This window comes from Pieris napi, chromosome 5, assembly GCF_905475465.1.
Source record: "Pieris napi chromosome 5, ilPieNapi1.2, whole genome shotgun sequence".
Lineage (NCBI taxonomy): Eukaryota > Metazoa > Arthropoda > Insecta > Lepidoptera > Pieridae > Pieris > Pieris napi.
In genome coordinates, this window is record NC_062238.1 from 6020131 (window position 1) to 6044640 (window position 24510).

The following is a 24510-nucleotide window of genomic DNA, read 5'->3' on the forward strand; positions in this document are numbered from 1 at the left end:
TAATTTACGTCAAAATCTGCCGGATCCGTTGGTAATAAATAATTAAATTGAGGACTCACTCCAGTTCTTATACCGGGACATCCTGTATAATACTTTACTTACACGTGCCTCAGCAGTTTAATATATTCGCATATCTTCAGAAGTTCATCAAACTCGAAGCGGGAAGTTATATTTCTTAAATAAAACGATAAGCGTTTCAACTGGCAGTTCAGTTGCAAAACTGATAGGCACAACAGAATCAAAGAGCAGACTAAAAATCGAGTTTCTTGGTTTAAAAAAAATTAACGAAAACAAGGCGCGCAAAATTAATACCCCGTAAAAGTGAAGCGTCGGATCAGTTCTAATTTAAAAAAAATAATTTGACGTCATGCTTACATAGTGACAGACAGAAATTTATTAATCGCCAAATTCTTTAATAGTGAATAAGTTTTTTTTATGTCAAAGTGATTCTGCCTTCTAAGGCCGGTGTAATTTTTACAGCCGCGGCAGGACGATTCGAGATTTCCTGAAATAAACGTGTAAAACACTTTATATTTTTAAGCAAAGACATTTACTTTCTCCTCCACTTTTATGTAATATACGTATGGTTTGAATCTTATGGGAGAATAAAGTGAAACATAATATGGCAGATTTTAGGTTGAAATTATTAAGTGTTACGAAGAAAAGAAGACGACTATGTGAGTAAAAGAAGAAATGTACAATTGCATGTAACAAATTAAGTTCCGTATCTGTTTTGATTTAATTGTTTATATTTCTATCACTTTCTGTCGTTCGCAATAATAGTAATTTGATTGGAGTTGCCTAAAATGGTGGTCGCTGTTATTTAGCAAAATACAATAAAATTTGTCGAAATTTAATTGTTTGCTCATTTATTATGAAGAACTTGTTCCAAATCAGTGAATAGGTTGTAGTTTTATTAAAATTATTATGGCCATTAAAGCCCCTTGAATATTTTATTGCCTTGTTATTGAATAAATTTTATTGCTATTTTTTTTTTAATAATACTGAATCTTTTATTAAAACCAAAAGATAACAATACAGAATTTACAATTGTTTTAACCTACGTAGTAATAATAAATATAATTAAAAATTAATAAAAATAAATTTAAAAAGTTTGGTCCCTGTGGCAGTTTACCTTTAATAGTATGAAATTCTCCCATTACATACTATTAGTTGGCGAAACTACACACATTCTATAAAATCTACGTTGTTTTTTTTCTTATAAACTTCATCTTAAAACTTTAAAGTCGTAACCTAATTAATTTTATAAGTAAAATCACTCGTAAAATAAATTATTTTGGAATTAAAATTTTAAGGCGGAAGACAAAAAGAAAGTTAAAAACAAAATTAACTTTATTATAGCTATTTCGATCCTTTAGATCTATTTGCATTGCCCTATTCTACTTTAATTATTTTATAGTATGTAGAAACTTAAACTATATACAATGTGTAAATCAAAATCAAATTTAACGTCACTCAGAATTAATTAATCAGTTAGAGATTATTTAATGGATGAGTATTTATTTTCTTAAATGTTTAACGGCTAGTTAAACATATTTTTTTGTTATGCAAACCAATCAAAATATTCATGATTTGGCGCCTAAAAATTTGATATTTCTAGTTGAAAAATCATGTATTCCACTATTATTTTAGCATTATCACATAAATCCATAATTACACATTTAGATTACATAGCTCTAGAGAGCTATTTTACTATGCGATGTTTTTTCTAACTTCCGAACAATTCATTTTTTTTTATTTTAGATTAAGTTTGTTAATTTCATATTTTTTTACATTTGCTTGTAATTTTATTTGTTTATTTGGTTATGCACTTCTTGCTCTGTATGTAACCTGATATTAGTTAAGTTACATATATATTATATATATTTTAGTAAATAATTAGAAGCGTAAACCATCTAACAATCATTGCACACTTGAAGCCAAAATGAGCCCCTTTAGTTCTTCCCACACTCATTCTTCTTTTCGATAATGTCCAAAAAGGTCCGACTACCCTTGTATTGAAGTGTCATTTAAATTTATTCCTTAAATAAGCCCGATTAGTTTTTTGTTAGCGTCGCAACCCTTATTTTATGATAGTTATAAGCTCATATCTTTAATCATTAAAGCTTGACACGCAGCTTCATACATATATAGTGTTTCATTTAACATACAAACATATCTGTCGCCGCCACCGAACTTAACTCCCTTAGTATTTTTTTAATAGGGTTGTTTCAAAGAGATCGCCTGTTAGTATGCCCATTGTAACCCCATGTTTCTTGTTTTAATAAATAAATATTTTTTTATATTAAATATATTCAATGATAAAGAAATATTCGTAATGCACTTTTAAGTATTAAGTTTTTATTATAATTTATTTCGAATTTTAAGTTATGAAAAACTTCGAAGCATGACTTTTGACATAATCTGGTAGTGATAATTTAAATGTGTTAATTGCATATAGACTTTGAAAGTATTTTACTTTCTCATTTAAAAATCTATAAAAAGTAAGTACCTAATCACTTTCCATTACACGGCTTAGAACTGTGTTCCCTGACCTTTTAAAACGACCAGGGAAATGGGAAGGTAAAACAACAGATAATAGGAGAAACCATGCGTTTCATTGTGAATGGATCAACGACTGTCATAACATGACGTATCATGTAATCTGTAAACTTGTAATGTTAACAAAGTATTTTATTTTGTAGTGAGCCGTGAATTGCTGAATTGAAATATAAAAAACTTTTTTTTTTAACTAATTATAACCCTTAGGATATTCTTTAAATTGATACAAATATATTGTCAATTTTATCTATTGTCATTGCTTATTTGTTGCGTTTTAAAACCGTTAGCATAGACAAGTTGCAAAGACTTGACCTTACTAAGACACTTGTGGGGATGCACCTGCTTGCTCACATACAAAATGGCCGCCTAATTGTACAAGTTATGGTCTTGCTAACTGGATGTGTATCCGTCAATACTGTATATTTTGCCTGTGACTTCATTAGTAATTTTAGATTATTTTTGTTATCAGTCAGAAAGAGCAAATACGGAATCTTCCAATATGAGAGAGTAGAATCGTGCAAAAGCCTAGAATAAATTATGTACACGTAAGACTGAATAAAAATATCTTAAATAACAATACAATTCTGATCGTATCGTTTTTGTATTCCGATATAGCGAAATATGCAATTACAAATATAAAGAGTTTTTTTGGCAATTACTGTGATTTTTAAAATTATTATACTGTTAAAGCAAAGTTTTATTGAAAATTAAATTCAAGTATAAATGTCTCGAAATACGGTCCTAGTCTCATAATATTTAATAGCATTTATAAAAAAATACCCTAAAATAACTATAGAAGATAAATTCATATAGACAAATGTAAAAACCACATTTAAATTACTATAAAATTTTATTAATTCATATTTTTCTTATTTGGTATTAGAATAAAAATTTTATTGCTAATTTTTTTTTAGATTTTTATTCTTAAACATGTAAGGGGATAGACAACGTATTCAGTACGAGTTTCAATATATCGTACATTTATAAATAAGTAATAATTTAATTTAATTAAATAATATAAATTTATAAATAATTTACTACCGTGGTAAATGAGTTACCTGGATTATTTCTGAGTGTGACGAAGGCTTTTAAAAACATGTTTTATTTTCTGTCGTAATAATCAGTGTTAGTTATAATTAAGAGTTTGCGAAAATGTTTCGTATGCTTACAGTTTGACACACACACATAGGTGACTGCATCTGCGCGACGGCCGTGTCACAACTTACATATAATTAATATACAGTATATAACAATTATATCTAGACCATGTTATATAGAAAATCACTAGCTTTCAAACTACGCTAATCCTGTGTTAAAGAAAACAACTTTCTTCTATGAGAACATACAATTAGGCTAATTATTAAACTATGTCGCTACCATGAAAGCTTAGATGTTATATTTAGTACGGACATTTTTCGAATTCATCCCTAACAGCCGTCCTTATTGAAATTTCTTTATACTTGTTTGGTAACAAAAACAATGTTGACAATTAACTTGCTATAAATATTTATTGCCAGTTAATTGTAGGTTGTAGAACAATTGACTGAATTGCTAGTTGATGTATAATAGTATTGATTAAAATCGGCCTTATTAATAAATTTTTATTTAGTATAATAAAAAAAACTTGTGTTATGTTTTTAAACTGTTGGCAAAATTAAGGTTATTAAAAATGACATGATTATGTACGTATAGCTTTATACACAATTATTCATATTACATTGAGATTGAAAGAAAGAGAGCCATAGATAAATTACAAACTGTAGAAATTGCGCGCATCCTAGCAGAAAATAATAATAGAAACTGCTTGGTTACACAAATTTCGTAAAACTAACCTTTGATCTGTAATTTATTTTTAAATTTATTCTATAAAGTATGTCGTAGAATCGTTTAGACGTTCCTAATAATATAATTCAAATTTTACAATATGAGAAAAGAGAAACTGAAGAGATCATTCATGAAATTTAGAAGATCAATCTCCATTGATTTACACATATTATAAATATTCCATTAAGATTCTTGTCAGAATAGTAAATTTATATTATATTAAATCGTTTTTGCAGTTTTATCCTTTACGTCTATACAAATAGAACCTATTATATTCGAATAGACGATTATGCATATTTAATCTTAAATCTAAATAGTTTAATAAAACCGGATAAGAAATAATATTTATTTTGAAATCCTGCATGAATAAATTTAATTGCTAGTTTTTTAAATCTCCTTTCCGTTAGTCGTTAATTGAAATATAAAAAAAAATGTATTTTTAATTGATTTAAAAAATTATCTTATTTAGTACTAGTTCTAGGTGAGGGGTACTGGGTTCGATTCCCGGTTCGAGGGCAAGTTTTAATTTAATTTAAATTTGTTCTCGGCCTTTGGGAGGGCTGTGCGGGCGAGTGCTTAAACCGTACATGGAGGACACGGTCGAATTTCTAAAAGACAAACACGAATTATAAAAAATCCTATACTTGACGCTGGCTAATGCACAAATCGTGCCAGAGCCATTTAAAAAAAAAGTACTAGTTACGCGTTTGACTCTCGTGAATCAGGTCTTATTGTATACCTTCATCTTCTCTATAAACGGACTATCTACTACATTTTTAAATTAGTATCCAGGAACCCTTGAGTTTACCACGTTTAATAGAACAAACAAATTATTCATATGTATAGTATAGGCAGTGTATGTGGCTAACTTTTGATGAGATTTTGAAGTCATAATACGGCTAGTCAAAGAATATTTCAACCTTGTAAACAAGACAATAAAATTATTAACACCATAAAATGATTATAAGCATAGAACCACTGTAATAAATCATAAGGATTAATAATTGACGAACGAGGAAATCCTAAGCGACAAATATTTCTGTTTGAGGAAACTTAGTTGCGCAATTGAAATGAAGCAATTTGCCTTCCTTTTCGAATGGGTGTGTATTTAGGGATAATTAATTCAATGCAAGTGTTTAAGAGACCCATATGCGTTTTATGGGAATACTTGATTGATGTGCTGTTTATTTTGGAAATAAAGCAGTTCCAAAATACTTCCGTATTAACTTACAAACCACTTCTCGTCCAAAAGTCAGAATGAACAAAATCGTACCAGTGAACTATTAAATATTATCACAAACATTAGAATAGTTGTATTTTTTTAATACATTTTTTCTTTTGATTCATCGGTTTAATGATTTACCATCTACTATCTATATATCTAACGCGCTACTATGGGCCCCAGATAGATAGGCCCCAGAGAGTTAAAAGTTGCTTACTTAAGCCAATAGATTTCTACCTATACTTCTATTGAGTCCGCATTTTGATTAATAAATACAAAATCGCTTATTAAAAATCAAAATCAAAATACGTTTATTCAATTTAGATGCTTCTTAGAGCATGCTTATGAATGTCAGCAACGTTTACAAAATTCACGAAAGAGCAAGACTACGCCATCCGTTCGCAAAACTACCAGGAGGCCTTGTTCTGAGAAGAACGGGCAAGAAACTCAGCAAGTTTTGCCCTCCCTTTACATTACAATTATTCAAAGGAAAATGTCATAAACCACAACGTCATTAAAGTTACATAAGTAAAAAATAAAATAAAAAATCTGTTCTGTGATTTACCACATTCACCATTACACACATATTCATAACACTTCAAAGATAACAAATCAAATTATAAGAATATAATTAGAACTATTGCCAAGCGTTTTTATCTTCCAGGTAGTCATTGACTGTGTAGTAACCTTTACACATTAAGGTTTTTTTGATATGTGTTTTGAATCTGGTTAAAGGCAGTTCCAATATTTCACTATATTTAGAAGATACTGTCTTATAAATCAATAATATCATTTACCAAAATCCGTATGCCAGTTTACCGTACCCATAGTCACTAACACTCACGATTTCGCATCTACTAACTAGTTCAGAAATCGTAAAGTCGAGTTCCTGGTATGAAAATAAGTCCAAGACTCAAAATCAAAATGGCTTCAGTCTCAAAGTGGTAATTTTTGCATTTTTTGTTCATCGCGATAGCCAATTAGATTGCAAAAGCCTAAACTATCTTCGTCTCCCATCCAAACTGGACGACGCCATGAGTTTCGAGAAAATAATCCTTTTGTCTTTCTCTTACATCTTAGCTAACGCCTTAAAATTTGAAGTGGCAGGAATTTGATCTGTAAAAGTGATTGGCGTTTTACACTAAAACATTTACGACACATTAATTAATATCTATGATTTCTGTATCTATAAAGTGTATCTTTAAAGATTCTTCGTCTTATTTCTATGTATAAATGTTATTATTAAAAGTAATACGATAAATATAATCATATTTATTAGTAATCATAACAAATATACAGTATTTACAATTTTCTTTTTTTTTTCTTTTTTATATGATAATTAAATTCGACAATAAATAATGTTCTGCGTCCATTATTTGCTATTATATTGTAGTTCGATCAAAGGTTTTAGGTCAGCTTTGCATTTTAATTCAAAGTTGGGATCCAGCCTAAATAATCACTCCTGTATTTTAAATATATAATTAATTTAGACATAAGTAGGTTTTGCGCTAAGTCTTTTAATTCCTAGACGACTACATTATGGCTGATTCTAACATCACACGGCTTATGTTTTCCATCAAAATATCAAGAAGTAGTAAATGTCAGAGGCTTAACAAATAAATTCCGAATTAAAGATCAAATAGACTTGGCACAGATTTGTATCTATCAAAAATAAAATAGGTAAATGCCTCATTTACAGATATATACTGTTATAACCAATATAAAGATTTATGTAATTTTTACTGTACGGTTGTTTTTATTAGAACATCCTGTTATTTCATAAAAAAATTATATGGTTTTACCAATATACAGTTTGATGAAATATTTAAAGGCCACATTTAAAGTTCACTTAAATCATTTATATTATTATTATTATGCACATTTTAATGTAACGCACTATCTCATTACATAACTATTATCATTCTCTCTTATCAGCCTTGACCCCGAAATTACGACGGCTTTTAAGATCAGGTAGCTTAACGGTTGGAACTTTTTATTTTTAGTCTTACTTATAATAATTTTTAGTTTAATTTTAATCAAATTCCGTAAAAAGTGTGATTTAAAACTCGTTAATAATTGAACTCTTCATAACCGATTGCGGCCTTAGGACTTGAAGGTTGAAATAAAAATTGGTGCAAAAACTTGTCTGAACGAGGTGCAGTTGTACAACCAGTTCATACCCGTACAATACAAATTATACTTTAATTGTATATGCATTATAATAATATAAGCTATTTCGTTTAAAGTTTGGTCTCTCATTAAAAAAGGTATTCGTGTTTTTCTAAGGAATTGTGTGTACGCGGTGATAATAACAAAATTGAAAAAAATACAGTTTAATTTTCGTATTGCCCAGAATTGTAAATCCATATGATTAGCAACGGGTGGATAAAAATTAGTAATTAGTTATAAATTAGTAATAAATTAGTTTCCTTTTAGTCTATACTAATAGAAGAGTTTTAACTTATTTTAACTGTGTAAAGTTAGATAAGACCTCATTGATTTTTTTATTACACGCTTTATATTAGCTTCATCTGTATGTATGTATGTATGTATGTAACCGACTCCTTCGGACTCGATTTTGACCCACTTTTAACGGACAAATTTAATTCAAACTTTGCGCATCTGTCAAAGATCGATGACAATGCAATAATTCGAAAAAAAAATTTAAAAAAATTAACTAAAAAATAAAAAATAAGTAATAGTTAAAAAAAACTAAAAAAGACGCTTTTAAAGCACATCAAACTAAAAAGTGAAAAATAATTCCTAATTTAGGCTGAAAATGGTAATGAACAAAAATACTGGTATTATTGTGAAAAAGCGTGGGGCGCTCTGTACAATAATACCAGTATTTTTTGTTTTTCACTTTTTAGTTTGATGTGCTTTAAAAGCGTGTTTTTTAGTTTTTTTTAACTATTATTTATAATTTATCAGTATTCATATTCTAGCATAATTACTATGTTCATATTATAAATTGATTAAAATAGTTCCCGTAGTTTTAATAGTCTGTCCAGAACACAATGGTTGTTATTTATCATGAATCATTAACTTCTATTTACTTAGAAATATACTGAGTAACTTTTATGAAATCCACTTCTTTATATATTATTAGAGTATTAAACAACGTTAATAAGTTTTTCAATGGCGTTCATTTTTTGGACTTTTCCTCCATTATACATAAAATAATTAAAGTACATGTAATAATCTCAAATGAGACTTTTCTTAATAATAATAAATCATTTATTTCCAAGTAAGTAGTATATTTATATCGATCAATTATAAAAATCCGCACAATCAACCACACAAAAACAGGCATGCAAATGTCGCATTAATTTTCATTAAGTCATATAAAAAGAACATCTGTACATCATAATTAATTGTTGTCAAACTTATAGGCCAAATATTCTTTTAAGATTTGCATTTGTCGTCAATTTACAAAACAATTATACAGTATTTACAATATTCTTAGCCTACATAGTAATAATAATAAAAATTATAAATTATAAATAGAAAATGGAAACAAAAAAAAATTTGGTGTACCTGTGGCAGTGTACCTTTAATGCTGGCAGCATTTCCTCGCTGTAATGCGTTACTTATTCATTACGGGAGGAAATCACCAGCTCTATAAATAAAATTATCTATGTGCCCTATTTTTTTCAAATTCTGCATCGAATAAATTAGCATTCGTTTCTGGACAAACACGATTATATCCGTTCGTCTGACTTGAAAAGTCGCTGATTGGCTGTTATGAACTCCTACCACACGAACTATATTCCATAACAGAATTTATTCTACAATACAATTAATACTTTAATAGTATTTGATAGGGTGCAGTTTTCATTGAATATGCAAAAAAATTTTGCTGCGTTAACCTCTCAATATAATTTTGCATTTAAAAACAAGGTTATCGTGTTATTATAAGAGATACCTAACGTCAAATATACCTACATAATTCAAAACAGTTTTCGATATTATAATTGCATTCTGTTCTTAAAAATTGTGTATTTTTGTGTCGATATTTCATAACAGTAAATTTTGGAACACTAAAGTCAAAATTAAAGTAATTAAAGTAGTTAAAGCAAAATCATACCGCCTATGATTTCACGTTTCGGGAAAAAGGCCTTTCAATAGAAAATTGAACACATGTTTGTAGCTAAGATTATATTTACGTAATTATCTACTATTTCATTTAACAAAACTAATTTAACGTCAGGAAACAATAAATAAATTGTGATAAATCAACGTATTTTAATCTCTTTAAAGTATATTTTAATGTGATACGAAAATAGTCTTAAAACAGCTCTTGTGCTTAGCATATTTTTCGTTAATTGTTCAAAAAGTATCATTTAATTTAAGGTATTTAACAAAAGATGGTGCCTGAATAGCCACAACACAGTACTCTACTATATTGAATTTAAGTTAAGGAGTACCGACGCAGTTATAATGCCAAAAAACTCATCATATAATTGTTTATATATTCTATTATATTACGAAGGAATCGGATCCCATAGCAAGGCTTCTTATAGAACAGCCCTGCGATTCATTAAATGAAAAATCATAAAATGACTGCTTCACGACTGATTTGAGAGCGATCGCCGATCCGAAAACCGCTGTGTGAGTTCGAAAAGTGAGTTACAGAATCGCAGGGCTGAAATGTAATGATAAAATTAATGCAATATGTGGCCAATATAGGGTTGTAACACTAATGGACTATTAAAATGTAAATGACGTAATGTTTTTTATATGCCCAATGTTTTTCCTTTTATTTTGAGACTTATCATACCAGGGTAGTAGAGCCTGTATAAACCTACCTATATTCTTACTACTTGCGTATTCGTATTTAGGAACCGAATGTAAAATATAGTAAATAGATTATTATACACGTTGTATATGCTGTGAATCTTTTTATGTACTAGATGACCCGGTTAACTTCATATCACCTACATTGTATATATTTTAATACAATAATTTTAAATAGGACCAAAGAGATCGGACATTATACTACAGCTATGAAACACAAAGATTCAGCCATTCCCGAGTTTTAGCGAGACAAATGAATAGCATTTTTACACGCTTTATATTAGCTTCACCTGTATGTATGTATGTATGTTTGTATGTAACCGACTCCTTCGGACTCGATTTTGACCCACTTTAAACGGACAGATTTAATTCAAACTTTGTACACTAATAAAGAATCAGCGACTATATAATAATTTCATAGGTTTATCTCGAAAAAACTATTTTTTTAAGTCCACAAAGCAATGCGATTAAATTGAGACAACACGTATTGCTGCTAGGACTAAAAAGTGGAAAATAAATATAGTGAAAAAAAACTATAAAACACGCTTTTAAGCACATCAAACTAAAAAGTGAAAAATAATTCCTAATTTTTAGTTTGATGTGCTTTAAAAGCGTGTTTTATAGTTTTTTTTAACTATATATATATATTTTTTTTATATATTACTAGCTGACCCCGCGAACTTCGTTTCTCTTTAATTTCTAGCCAACCTTTTTAGTACATGCCAACATGGAACATTTTTATATGCTACTTTACTTTTTAGGTTTTTCTGTGATTTTTCTCTATATAAACATCAGAGTTCAAGTTATAAGTTCTTAACTAAGTAATAAAAAGTAGGGGTTGATCGTAGAGGGTAGATGAAAATTAAGGTTTGTCGAAAAAAAATTTTTTTTTGTGTGGACACCCCTTATCACTTAGGGGTTTGAAAGATAGATAGTAGCCGATTCTCAGACTTACTGAATATGCATAAAATTTCATGGGAATCGGTCGAGCCGTTTCGGAGGAGTATGGGAACGAACTATGTGACACGAGAATTTTATATTATTAGATGTATAATGCTAAACTATACATTTTACAGACTATGTTAACGCTTTACTCTAATAGTTGTACAATCAGGGTTCACACAACCAGTTCATGGCACGTGTAAAGCCTTAGTGATATGTATTTTTGAATATTATTTCATTAGCACGTAAACCTTCCATCGCTATTCTAATATTTACTATTCAAATTTCAATCATTCCAAGTTTTGCCATTAACGTCATATTAATAATGGTGCATTAAAAAATTATACTTAATACTAGTGGACCCCACAGACGTTGTCCTGCATGATATTTCAAGCTATTAGGATATTAAAGTATGAAAGTACCGACTGCAGCGCCACCTGCCGGGCTGATTTGTGAATCTAAACCATTCCCAGATCCCCTTGAACACACACAAAAAATTTCATCTAAATCGGTCCAGTCGTTTGAGAGAAGTTCAGTGACATACACACTCACAGAAGAATTATATATATAAAGATTTTGATCGTTTAAATATAAACTGAAGAGCTTGTAAGTCCGCGATATAATTTAGTTTTGAATGTAGTCAACATTGTACATTTTAAAAATTAAATTAATTAAAGAATTCTTTCAAAAATCTTCTATGTAGGCTTTTAATATTATATAAAATGTATTGTTTTACTAAAATAACATTATATGGATTCACAACAAATAAATTAACCTAGAGACAGCAAAGAAATATTGAAAGATAAAGTTCTTTGTCTTTTAAAGGCCGTATCAGGAAACGTACAGTTGAATTTGTTTTTTATTAACTGTGTTGAATGTTACAGATTTTCTGGAGCCCCGGAGGCCGCCGCGCTGGCTCGGGCAATTCACGTGTAATTACCAGCGTACTTCGACCTTCACAAATCAGGCCTTGACCACCTCACCAAAGATGCTATCCTAATGTTTTTTACGTGATTTTAAAACAAGACTACAATTGGAAAAACAATGACATCGTCAAGTGATTGGTAATTAAAAAATGTTTTGCTAAAGTTAGAGTAAATTCTTATGTCAATTCCTGTTATGGCATTTTATGCTTTATGGTTATTAAAAATAAAAAAAAAGCTGTGCGCTCTTAACAACTTTTTTCTGGGCTGGAAAAATTGAAATTACCTCCAATTTTATTTTCTGTTTTTGATAATTGATGACATTTCCGTAGCTATCAAGCATTTTTCCTAAAATCCAATGGTAATGTAACCACCGTAAGGTTTATAAATAATTTCAATATCACATGTGTTAATTAGTGATTCCTTTGTTTAAATTGTATGTAAAATATTAATTAATCATTTTCCTGGAACTAATATAAATAGCATTTATATCTCTATATACAAGGTAGTGACCACGGCCTCGTCTGTTTAAAATTATAACATATTAACGAAGAACTTTGAACCGCTTCTGATGCACAAGAAACCGATGAAATTCTGTCCGCCGCTATACATGAATTTACACAAGGATTTTGTGGCTTAAACCCAGCACTACATTGCAATATGCGGCAATACAAATTTCCGGGATACATCTTAAAACTATATAGAGAAAAGATAGTAATTTATAATTAAATCATGCTACATACGTATAATTTGTATTAACAATTTTCTTAACCTACAAAGTAATAATAAAAATTAACAAAAAGGAAAATTTAAACAGTATGGTCCCTGTGGCAGTGTACCTTTAACGCTGGCAGCATTTCCTCGCTGTATTGCGAGACTTATTCGTTGAGCGAGGAAAGCACCAGCTCTGGGGTCACCGGTACTATCTACCAGAAGCCAACTTAAATCTTTAATAAGCGCCTGTGCATTTGAACCCCATGGCCCAAGATCTCTCTGCTCCAAAGGTAACCAAATCGAAGTTCGAGAAAAGACTCTTATATTTGTGCCGTTTATTATTTTCTGCCTGCTCTGCAGCCGCCCCAGCCTTTTAAGTTTTTAATATTAGCTATTAGACCAGTGCCGATAATTTTTGAAACCAAAAAAAAATTACAGTAGGATGAAACCTATTAGAAAAGCAGGGGAATATGATCAAAATGAAAGGAAAAATAAATTACGGTCGATCTGAGGTCGGGAAGGGGTAGGGGGGGGAGGTTTAAGGGTAAAAAACTGTTTATCTCGATTTCCGGCAAAACTAAAAGTCCTATCGAAGAAAACTAAATGGCAAAGTTGTAGGTCATAAAAATATCTATAACTTTTGTATTCACACATTTTTCACATAACCTCAAAATTTATGTGAAAAATTCAAAAAACCAACTTTTTGGTTTTTTATTTCTATCTTTTACAAAAATTTATTTTTTTAAACGAAATTTGGTGAAAACTTACCTTATTATGTCCCAAATATACTGTAATTTATTTGATTAAAAATATTTATTTTTCACCTTATTTTGAATTAATATCGAAAAAACACCCTAATTTTCAATCGAAAATTCTGACGTCAAAATTTCAGCTTTTTTCAAAAAGTTGATGTGCTTTCAGTGCGTTGAAATCTCTACTTTCCTATGTAAAAATATATATATATATATATAACCATAGTAAATCTTCTCAGAAAATGCAAAACGTATGCAGTAACGCCCAGACCCGTCATCCCCTTCCCTACTTGTCTATGAAATACGAAAATTTAGCACATCTAAAGGCTAATTTTTTTTTTTTAGGTCACTCAGGTATATATAAGTTATCTTAAAATAGTATTAAATAGGCATCTTATTATAATTTAAAGAAGATTCATAGAGAAGTAGGGAAGGGGATGATTTTTTGCATTTTCTGAGAAGATTTACTATGGTAATATATATATATTTTTTTACCATAGGAAAGTAGAGATTTCAACGCACTGAAAGCACATCAACTTTTTGAAAAAAGCTGAAATTTTGACGTCAGAATTTTCGATTGAAAATTAGGGTGTTTTTTCGATATTAATTCAAAATAAGGTGAAAAAATAAATATTTTTAATCAAATAAATTACAGTATATTTGGGACATAATAAGGTAAGTTTTCACCAAATTTCGTTTAAAAAAATAAATTTTTGTAAAAGATAGAAATAAAAAACCAAAAAGTTGGTTTTTTGAATTTTTCACATAAATTTTGAGGTTATGTGAAAAATGTGTGAATACAAAAGTTATAGATCTTTTTATGACCTACAACTTTGCCATTTAGTTTTCTTCGATAGGACTTTTAGTTTTGCCGGAAATCGAGATAAACAGTTTTTTACCCTTAAACCTCCCCCCCCTACCCCTTCCCGACCTCAGATCGACCGTAATTTATTTTTCCTTTCATTTTGATCATATTCCCCTGCTTTTCTAATGGGTTTCATCCTACTGTAATTTTTTTCACTTTTTATTATTTTTAAAGGCTATCGGCACTGGTCTATATACAGACAAGTTGATTATAATATTTATATCATACGAGTATATAGGTTCTATAAGCCAATGGCAGACACCATCGCTGCATATTAAATATTGGTAATTGGTATTTATTGTAGAGAGGAAAAACCACGCGGGGTTTTTTAGAACTGTATGGTTTTTGATACCATTAGTTTTTTCGCTTAATAATATAATTATAAATAAAAATTTTGTATAATTCAGCTCATCTAGCTGCCATTATTACAAAATTGTATTTATTATTTATTAACACAAATGATAACGGGTTTTGATCAATTTTGGAAGACTATTCTGCTACGTATCACGTGAACAGGGGCTAACACGTAGGTATACCATATATGGACACATCAGGAAAATACTATAATAATATTTATTGGCACATAATTATAGCTGTAATTATATGTAGATATTCAAATCGGTACTTTCCAAATGCCAATCATTAAAATTGTTCGTTTATTCTCCATCATTTTATTCACGGACTTAATTACATTTTTGACGGTAATAAGCCGTCTTAGTTGTTAGTTCATACCAGTTTAGCTTGCTTGGAATTCCTTCTGAGGACGTCGTAAATCTTTATGATTATTATTACTCCTCCAAACTCCACCTTTCCACTACCGTATTGTTAACATACTTACAGTTTCTTTACGAGTTGTCAAGTCCTCTTCTTACACATGTAATAATAAACGCTTAAAGGCTTCTTACTAAAGGATTAAAAACATTAAAATCGTTTCAGAATAATTTATGAGTACAATAAATTATATCTATATATATAAAAATGAAACCCGTTTTCCGTTGTCACGACATCACATGAAAACGGCTCGACCGATTTGTCTGATTTTTTTTTTGTTGTGTTTGTAATTGTCAGGAGAAGGTTCTTATAAAATAAAAATAAAATAAAAAATTTCGCGGAAAATTAGAAAATTCAAGAATACTTAACCACCATACAATTCGAACTTTTTAGTGTAACCTTATGGCGTTTGACATAACACAACATTGACAGAATGCGTGCTGCAAATATCGTCAGAGGATGTAAGAAAAATGAATATCGTTCAAATTAAATGCTTCGATCGGAGTTATTATATTGATAATATAATAATATGCGAGCCAGTAAAACAAACAAAGAATGTTGTATAACATAAAGCATTAGAATAATAAACACTTTGTTTCTCAAATATTTTTTTATTCACTATACCAATTTGAAATCAATATTCATAGTTAAGACAGGACAACGTCTGTCGGCTCCGCTAGTATTAAATATATATGAAAGGCAAACAACCAGTTTAAGTTTCAGTTCCTAACAAAAATTTTGCATTGCAAGCTAGCGCATGTACCTATTATTTATTAGCAAAGGACCTAAAAAACTATTTCTGAGCGCAACGAATCTTTGCAACTTCGTGCAAGAATCTTATATACATGCCTAACTGTGTGTATGTATATCTCAATCTGTTCCCTCGGCTGCTAAACTAATACGAAGTATCTGTATACTTCGTAACGCTTATTTACCTTATATTACGCATCTTCACAGAAATGACAGAGTCATTGTAAATTGCATTTTAACATAAAATAAGACTTTTAAATTTATATGAAGTGATATAGTTATATGGTAATATTTACATGTAAATAATTTACGTCAGTCACAGATAACTTGTAAGACGGTCGAAGACAGGGCTAAATCGAGTCGCGGCGAAGCCAAGTTAATAAAACCGTTTACATAAACGTGGTCCTTGTCAAACTTCGCGAAATCTGGTTTCTATTGTCTTTTGTTAAAGAGATTTTTTTAAAGTAATCAGTAAGGCTTCACATCCAATTCACTGGGGAAAATAATTCCACGTTCAGAACTAGTTAAAAGTATTTTTATTTTAAAATTACATCATTCATTTGTATGGCAAGATGGCGCATGTTCTTTTAGTAGCAAAGAACCTAAAAATCTACTTCTGCGCGTCCAACGAATCTTTATGCTACATTTGCAAGGAGCTTGTATACCTCCTAATAATTAACATTCCTCGATATGTTGCCCCGGCTGCTAAACTAAAACGAAGTACTGGTATACTTCGTTTTATGTATGTATCTGTAGTTTTAGCGCTGAAGTCGCCAGTTTTGATAACTTGGCGTAAACTAAGCCCAAGTTTATGAATACAAGTATAAACATTAGTGATGGATTTTGACCTACGGGAAATACTTAGTCTCATAGAAACGAGAATCTCACCCTAACTCAATGACTGGTCAATACATCAAGTAGAACTTTGAAAAAGCATAGACCAAGGCAAATCAAAACAAAAAGAATACTAGATTTTTTGTACGTCAGAGTCACGGCAATTTGTCGTTAATGTGCAGGCAAAATCCGTCCCGAAACGAAACAGTTGCAACAGGTTTTAAAACCTGTCTAAGGTCAGAGCGTGCGTTTTATTTTTTTTAAAACTACGTCTCATCCGCAATTTTGCTTTATATAATGCGGTTCTTGGGACGTCTTTGATACCTACTTGATAACTTAATTTATTTTTTAGAATAAAACAACGTAATTATTAATCAACCCACTGTTGTCAAAAACCCACCAAATCGGGAAATTAAAACAAAATTAATTATAGTAAGTAATCGATAGTAATGTCCATCTATAATTATAAGCACTAAAACTCATATTTATTATTAAAATACTGTATGAACTATGTTGCCCTATTAGTATATTATATATATGTATATATTTTATTAGTATATAAACGAAAAAATTGTGAATAAAGTTAAATCCATCTTGCGTTTAGATTTCAATCGAGTTTCCACAAAAATGCTTTTCGATTTCAGTTTACGAATATAAAGTGATTGGCAAAAGCAATCCCCACCAACAAATGTCGAACATACCTACAGATTTTTTTAACCCGCTCGCACCATACCACGCCCACGCCGGCCCATTTTGCAATGGCTACACCTTGAACAAAAACCGAGACTAACTAGGGAACAAAATTAACCACACTTTAGACGCCTGTATATGTTCAACGACAAAAGGAATAATAATTATACATTCAATGAACATAAATTTAAATATTTAAAAAACTGCACTTGTCAAGGTCCTAACTAGACTGCTATTAAGTTAAAATACTTTTTAGTTACTAGCTGACCCGGCAAACATTTGTTTTGTCATGTATATTATTATTTCTAGGAAACATTTTTTAGTTCAATAAAAATAACTACAATAATAAAAAATAGGGGTTGATCGTAGAGGGGGGAAAATTAGGGGCTGTATGTATTTTTGTATGTTATATCATAAAAAAAATTATCAAAAAAATTAAAAAAAAAAAAATTTTTGGGGTGGACCCCTTAACACTTAGGGGTATGAAAAATAGATAGTAGCCGATTCTCAGACCTACTGAATATGCATATAAAATTTGATAAAAATTCGTCAAGCCGTTTCGGAGGAGTATGGTTACAAACATTGTGACACGAGAATTTTTATAAAGGATAATAAATAAATAAAAAATCATAAATGCAATTATTTTACTATACACGTTACTTCGTTGGCACGCAAAAGGTTTCAACTCTGAGAAAAACTGTCAATTTTTAAATTAAAGTCCATTAAGTCCCATTACAAAGTTGCTGGCAACATTGTAAGGGGTCTACGCGAAATAGTATAACAAAAACTGTAATTACAACTATTACAAATAATTAGGTTGCCATGCAAGCCCAAGTAACGAAGTTATTTTAATTTCGCTACTAATCATCACATACGGCTCGAAAAAAATTGTTTTATTCTTTAAATTATTTATCGTTTACGACTCACTGAATGCAAAATCTAAATGACAAATTAATATAGATAATAAAAATTGTATCTTATTTGATTAAATTGTGTAGCAGCATTATCACAATTTCCCATGAAAGTACACAAAGACATTATTATTTACATTAAAACTACGTATACACCTAAATAACTAAATTATTATCGTAGGCAGTTTGCGGGGTGTTTGAAGAATGCAGAAGGAAAAATGTGATGTATTCATTAGGTACATTAAAATTTATTTTCGTACATAATAGTTACTAAGTTTGCAACCTCAGAAACCATACAGCCGCTTTATTAAAAAAAAGGGTGCGTGTACTTATGTACGCGCGTAAGAAGTTATACTTCTTTGGCATTATTAACAATAGTTTTTGATTGCATGAAAATAATTAATTACAATTAAATAATCAAAGGAAAGGAGTCATCATAGTCAATAAAGTTCAGTTTACATTTGAAAAATTAAATACATAAATATTTATTATTATTCTCTTACATTAAGTGTAACATAAATTTTATTATTATTCGAATGATGTTTTTAAATTATGTCCAATGCCGTAGCATCTTCCGTGGGCAACTTCATTCCGTTAATTTTGTGTCACGGTGCGCGCGCATCGTAAAATTTCACTCTCATCAATTTTCCATAACGCGCCTAAAGAAGTATAACTTCAAAAATATTTCCCTATTCCGTGTTTAGGACTATTCTTATTTATAGTAATCCCCCGATATCTTTCCTATGCAATGCAAAATTTCGCAAAAATGTGAGAATAATTTTAATTCCAAACGGTTTTATTATAAAACGTGGAATATAGCGTGTTCGTTAGTTTATATTTTATACATATAATAAATACACAATAATACACATAATAAATAAGATTTCTGTTCAGGTAGACCTATTTGTTTGTACACTGGCTGAGTTCACAAGAGTTGCTTCCTATATTATTAGTTATAAGATGTAGGTATATAAATATATATATTTTTTTAATGTTTTTTATCTAGGTTAATTGGTGTGGGTATAAATGTTGTGTCGTTCTATCGGATTAGTAATTACTGTAATTATAGAATAATGATATGGAATAAATAAATAAATAAATATTTTATACATACAAAAATAACTTCACACTTTCATTAGTCCAAGCTTATTATTTTTTTATTTGCAGGTGCCTTAAGTTTTCTAAGGGATGAAATTATTATAAAATATTTATCAATACCATATATATATTTTTATCAATTGCATGTTAAGAAATGAAACATTATACAAATTATAGTAATTGCAGTTATCCTACAACTCGTTGGCTGAATCCACATTGGATGATTCCGTTTTAAGTTCGTTCTTGGTCCGGTATCGATCTGATAAATTATTCTTCGTATATAATTAAGTTTACACCGGAACTTGCCTGATACGGATAGCATGAATACATTGCTTTTCATTTATCTAATAATTTATATTTGATATTCGAGATTATTGTATGTCCAATCTTAGACTGTTTTTTTTTAATTTAAAGGCCAGTAGGTTACCCTTCTGCGTCCAAAGCTCGAAGCTCTTTCAAAAAAAGCTTACCTTCTTATGATAATAATAAGTGTGTGTTTGAGGAAAACGTATAAAATGCTCTACAATAGACAAACGGTAAATCCTCGTGTGGACTTTTTCCTTAAAGGTATTTCGTCAGTGAGTCATTGCCCATCAAAATGCATATAAAAAGTAGAATTTAATTTTTTTGCAAGTCATTCTTAAGCTATATGAATCAAACAAGGATAAAACTTTTTACCTCATTTAATTTACTGGATTTGTTATTCGTCCTGCACGTAATCCAAATTATGTAACCCTATGACGTAATTTAGCTTTGACGTCATGAAATACCAATAACAATCATAAAATTATGCAGCATAAGCAATAATTACATATCCAATAAGGATTTAACTGCATTTTTGTTCGTATATGTAAATCAAGATTATTCTTACACCACTATTGAATAATGCTTATTTTTTTATTTATTCCAGTAATGTTGCGTTCGTATTATAAATCTCTAAGATATTTTACAATAAACATTGTTATAATGGTTTATTACGATACACCGCACAAGTTACAACAATGTTTTTATCACCAAGATTTCATTATTACTTTTGACGTTGTCCTGCATGATATTTCAAGCGATTAGGATATTTAACAAAGTATGGGAGTACCTTCTTAAGCGCCACCTGCCGGATAGATTTAGAATCTAAATCATCCAGAACTCCAACCTTCAAATCGGTCCAGCCGTTTACGAGGAGTTCAGTGACATACACACGTGCAGTAGAATTATATATGTCTACTTAAGCTCTTTTAAGTTAGATCGAACTGCACACGGTGTGCAAATTTGATTGAAATCGGTTAAGTAGATAGCGGACAAACGACGTAACGTGTCATTTATATATTAAGATGTATATCATTCGAAAAAAATCTTCTTTAGATTTCTATGCTTTATAAGTCCCGTTAGACTTCACAAACCAGGTCAAAACAAAATTTCGTATTCCTATGAAAGAAATAAATATAAAACAGTAAACCAGACCGGTAGTGAATAGATATTATAGTTTATGGTATATAAATCATTTATTAAGAGTATTTACAACATTCTTAAACTACATTGTAAAAATAATAATTCAAAATGGAAAAATAGAAATCTAAAATAAATTTAAAATGTCTGTTCCCTGTGACTGTCCCTTCAATGCTAGCAGAATTTTGCAGCATGCTATATTCTTAGATAAATAATAATACAATGTTAAGAACATCAACGTTACGGCTGCTGAACATGGGCTTACAATACAAAAAAAAACAAACCAGTAAACTGCCAGAAAGCAATGGAAAGAAGCGTACTAAATATAAGAAAAAAAAGCTAAAAAATAAGACGAAAAAGAAAAGTAATAGATGCCTTATATTTTGCCCTAAAACAGAAGTGGCAATGGGCCCAAGAAACACAGATAAAAGGACTTTAAAGACAGCGGTATGGATAGGACCAAGGCGAAGAAGGAGAAGAGAGCGCCCCAATAGAATAGAAGAAATAGAAGCGGCAGCAGGAAGCGAATGGAGAAAGAAAGTCATAGACAGAGTCAGTTGAAAAAAGCTGGACGAGGTCTTTACCCGTGAAGAGGTTCCGATCGACGGTACTGAAGGTAGCTAGTATGTAGGATATATAGCATAATAAGATAAAAATTATGTATATTTCAGTTTTTTGTCATAATTGGAAATTAAACGGGCTTTTTTATTATTATTTATTTTATTATTATTATTAGAGCAGTGTTGGCATAGTGGCTGCAGCGTGCGACTCTCATCCCTGAGGTCGTAGGTTCGATACCCGGCTGTGCACCAATGGACTTTCTTTCTATGTGCGCATTTAACATTCGCTCGAACGGTGAAAGAAAGTATTGTGAGGAAACCGGCTTGCCTTAGACCCAAAAAGTCGACGGCGTGCGTCAGGCACAGGAGGCTGATCACCTACTTGCCTATTAGATTAACAAATGATTATGAAACAGATACAGACATCTGAGGCCCAGACCTAAAAAGGTTGTATACTGATTATTATTATTAAGAACATCAATAATAATATAAAAGCATTTTAGTCCTGTAGTCCCTGAAGTTTAAGCGAAGTCTGCTTATTTAATTTATTCCCAATTTATAATCTAGCAACGTTAATTTATTATATATTACTAATTAAGTCTTATCATGACGTGTGTTAGAAAAAATATAACAGAACAATCAACTCAGCATAAAAGTACCAAAGATATTTTAGTAATTGGATCAATTGTTTCAACGTTTTAATTAAGCAAATGTCCATATGCGTAGTGCCTTTATCACCATGAGTTCTGATAATGCTAATTAAGACCAATGTGGTATAGTTATCGAATAACCACACTGGATTTATGGGGTTATTAAGAGGTGACCCTTATGTTTGACCTTTGTGTTTTTTTAGGATTGCGTATGCTATGTTATGGTGTAATATCCTGACCACTAGCAAAGGCGGTCTCTTGTTTGACCTGAAAACCTTCACGAATCTTGCACTATTGCTATTTGAATATAATTGGCAGTGAGAATATTCTAAAAAATTATAATAAAACACTCTAATAATATTAGTTAAAACGTCCCTTATCTGCTCAAAGCGTATGGGAACAAAGATATTTGTAGATTGTGTGAATTAATATTTTTTCTTTGCGCAAGTGCTTGAAATTTACAAAAAAAAATAGAAATACAAGGTAACGTCTGACTTAGGTCTGCCTTCTTATATCGACCTTTTCGATTTTTATCCTATTTTTATGTAAAATACAAGAAGTGCGGTAATAATTAACAAAAAGTATGTACATAAAATTACTTGTAACAAAAGTTTTTTTTTTTCAATAATAATCACAAATGTTCTTTTTTCTTCATGCATATACACTATTTTACGTATAACAATTTATTTATATATTAATGAAATCCATATCCAAGAGGTGAGGAAGGGACATGTTAAAAGTTCCCATAACCGACGAGCATGGTGAATGTGCTTAAAGTGAATGAAGCGAAAGAGGAATGTCAGGATCGTAGCAAATCCGTGGTCTTTCAGAAAAAAGGTTTATTTAATTATGTTTTTTTATTTTTAACAGCTCTGTAGCAAACATTGTGTCAGTATCGGTAATGTCAGGGCAATTCTGCTATTCGAAAATACCCAATTACAGAAAATCAAAGATGTTTCGCCACAATTACTAAATAGTCATAAAAATTCTTATTGTCATTTACAGAGCATTGTTTGTTCAAGGTGAGTCTTACCCCGAGATATCGACCAGGGTCAGCTGTCAGGGCCCCCGTTCAACTCCTGCGCATCATAAACACGCTATTAGGATGACGAGCACGGAGCTACATGGCTACATGACCTTATCGAGAATGTTTTAGAGTGTTTTTGAATATTGTAGATGTAAGAAATTGTACACCGTTATAATTACAAATATATAAAATAATTTCTGATATCTCTGTTTAATTATACATTACACGTCCATACATTTTAAATTTATTTGCTGTCCCTTTTATGCTTATATCTAGCATACCTTAACAGAATGAGGCAAATGTCAAATTCTTTTTTTACAGTAGTAAGATTCCTTAAGAAGATTACAATCCTTAACATTACAATAAAACGCATTTTTGCGGCATTACATATAAATCAGTACGGTACCATGGTTCTTTATATACGACTTCAACTTTACATACAGTTTTTGTAAAGGCCATTTGGGTCTTAGTTCTGTAAAAGCCGACAGTTGAACTGACTTGCTATTTCGTAGCATAAACTAATTAGGTAGAAGTAGCTGAACGTACTGATCACGTGACGTGAATACCGAAACTGGGAACGACCGAGTGCTCTTTATTGTAAAAATACGGTAAGACTAATACTAATTTTGAATGATTATATTAAATGTTGTAAGTAGAAGGTTGTACTATTTGCGGGATATTCATGGTACAAAAAAAACCCGTAAATGTATTGTCAATTGTTCAAGGTACATAATATCCTGAAATGGTGGTCCGAAAAGACCCCAAGGAAATAATATCTTTTCGTGTATCCCTAAATAAGAAAAAAAAGTAAGTCTGGTAAAGTTTCAATTTAAAAACAAATTAAATTGTTATGTAAAAAAACTAAAAACACTTAAAAATATTTTAAGCACAAAATTTTTCAAACAGATATCAATTATTCCCAGATATTACTTTTTATTTCAAAAGGAAGCGAAAACTGGTAAAGAAAACTATACATAGTCGGTTAACTATAATCAATTCCAAACCAAAAAAGTTAATGAACCTTATATTAAATTAATAAAAGTAAATATTATTTTAATTTTTTTTTTGCATAAATACAAGCAATACACAATTCAATCATTTATTTGTTTGCCCAAAAGTAAATTAGTAGATACTCGTTAATTAATATCTAAACAAAATATAAACAACATATTTGG

The 24510-nt window shown here is 30.3% G+C and overlaps 1 long non-coding RNA gene across 1 annotated transcript; it reads left to right on the forward strand.

The window, feature by feature from the left end:
* The first annotated feature begins 578 nt into the window (after positions 1-578).
* Positions 579-23536, forward strand: LOC125049635. The gene is made up of 3 exons (XR_007117038.1): positions 579-677; positions 12232-12411; positions 23331-23536. It is a non-coding gene; the product is annotated as an uncharacterized LOC125049635 (long non-coding RNA).
* The last annotated feature ends 974 nt before the right edge of the window (positions 23537-24510 follow it).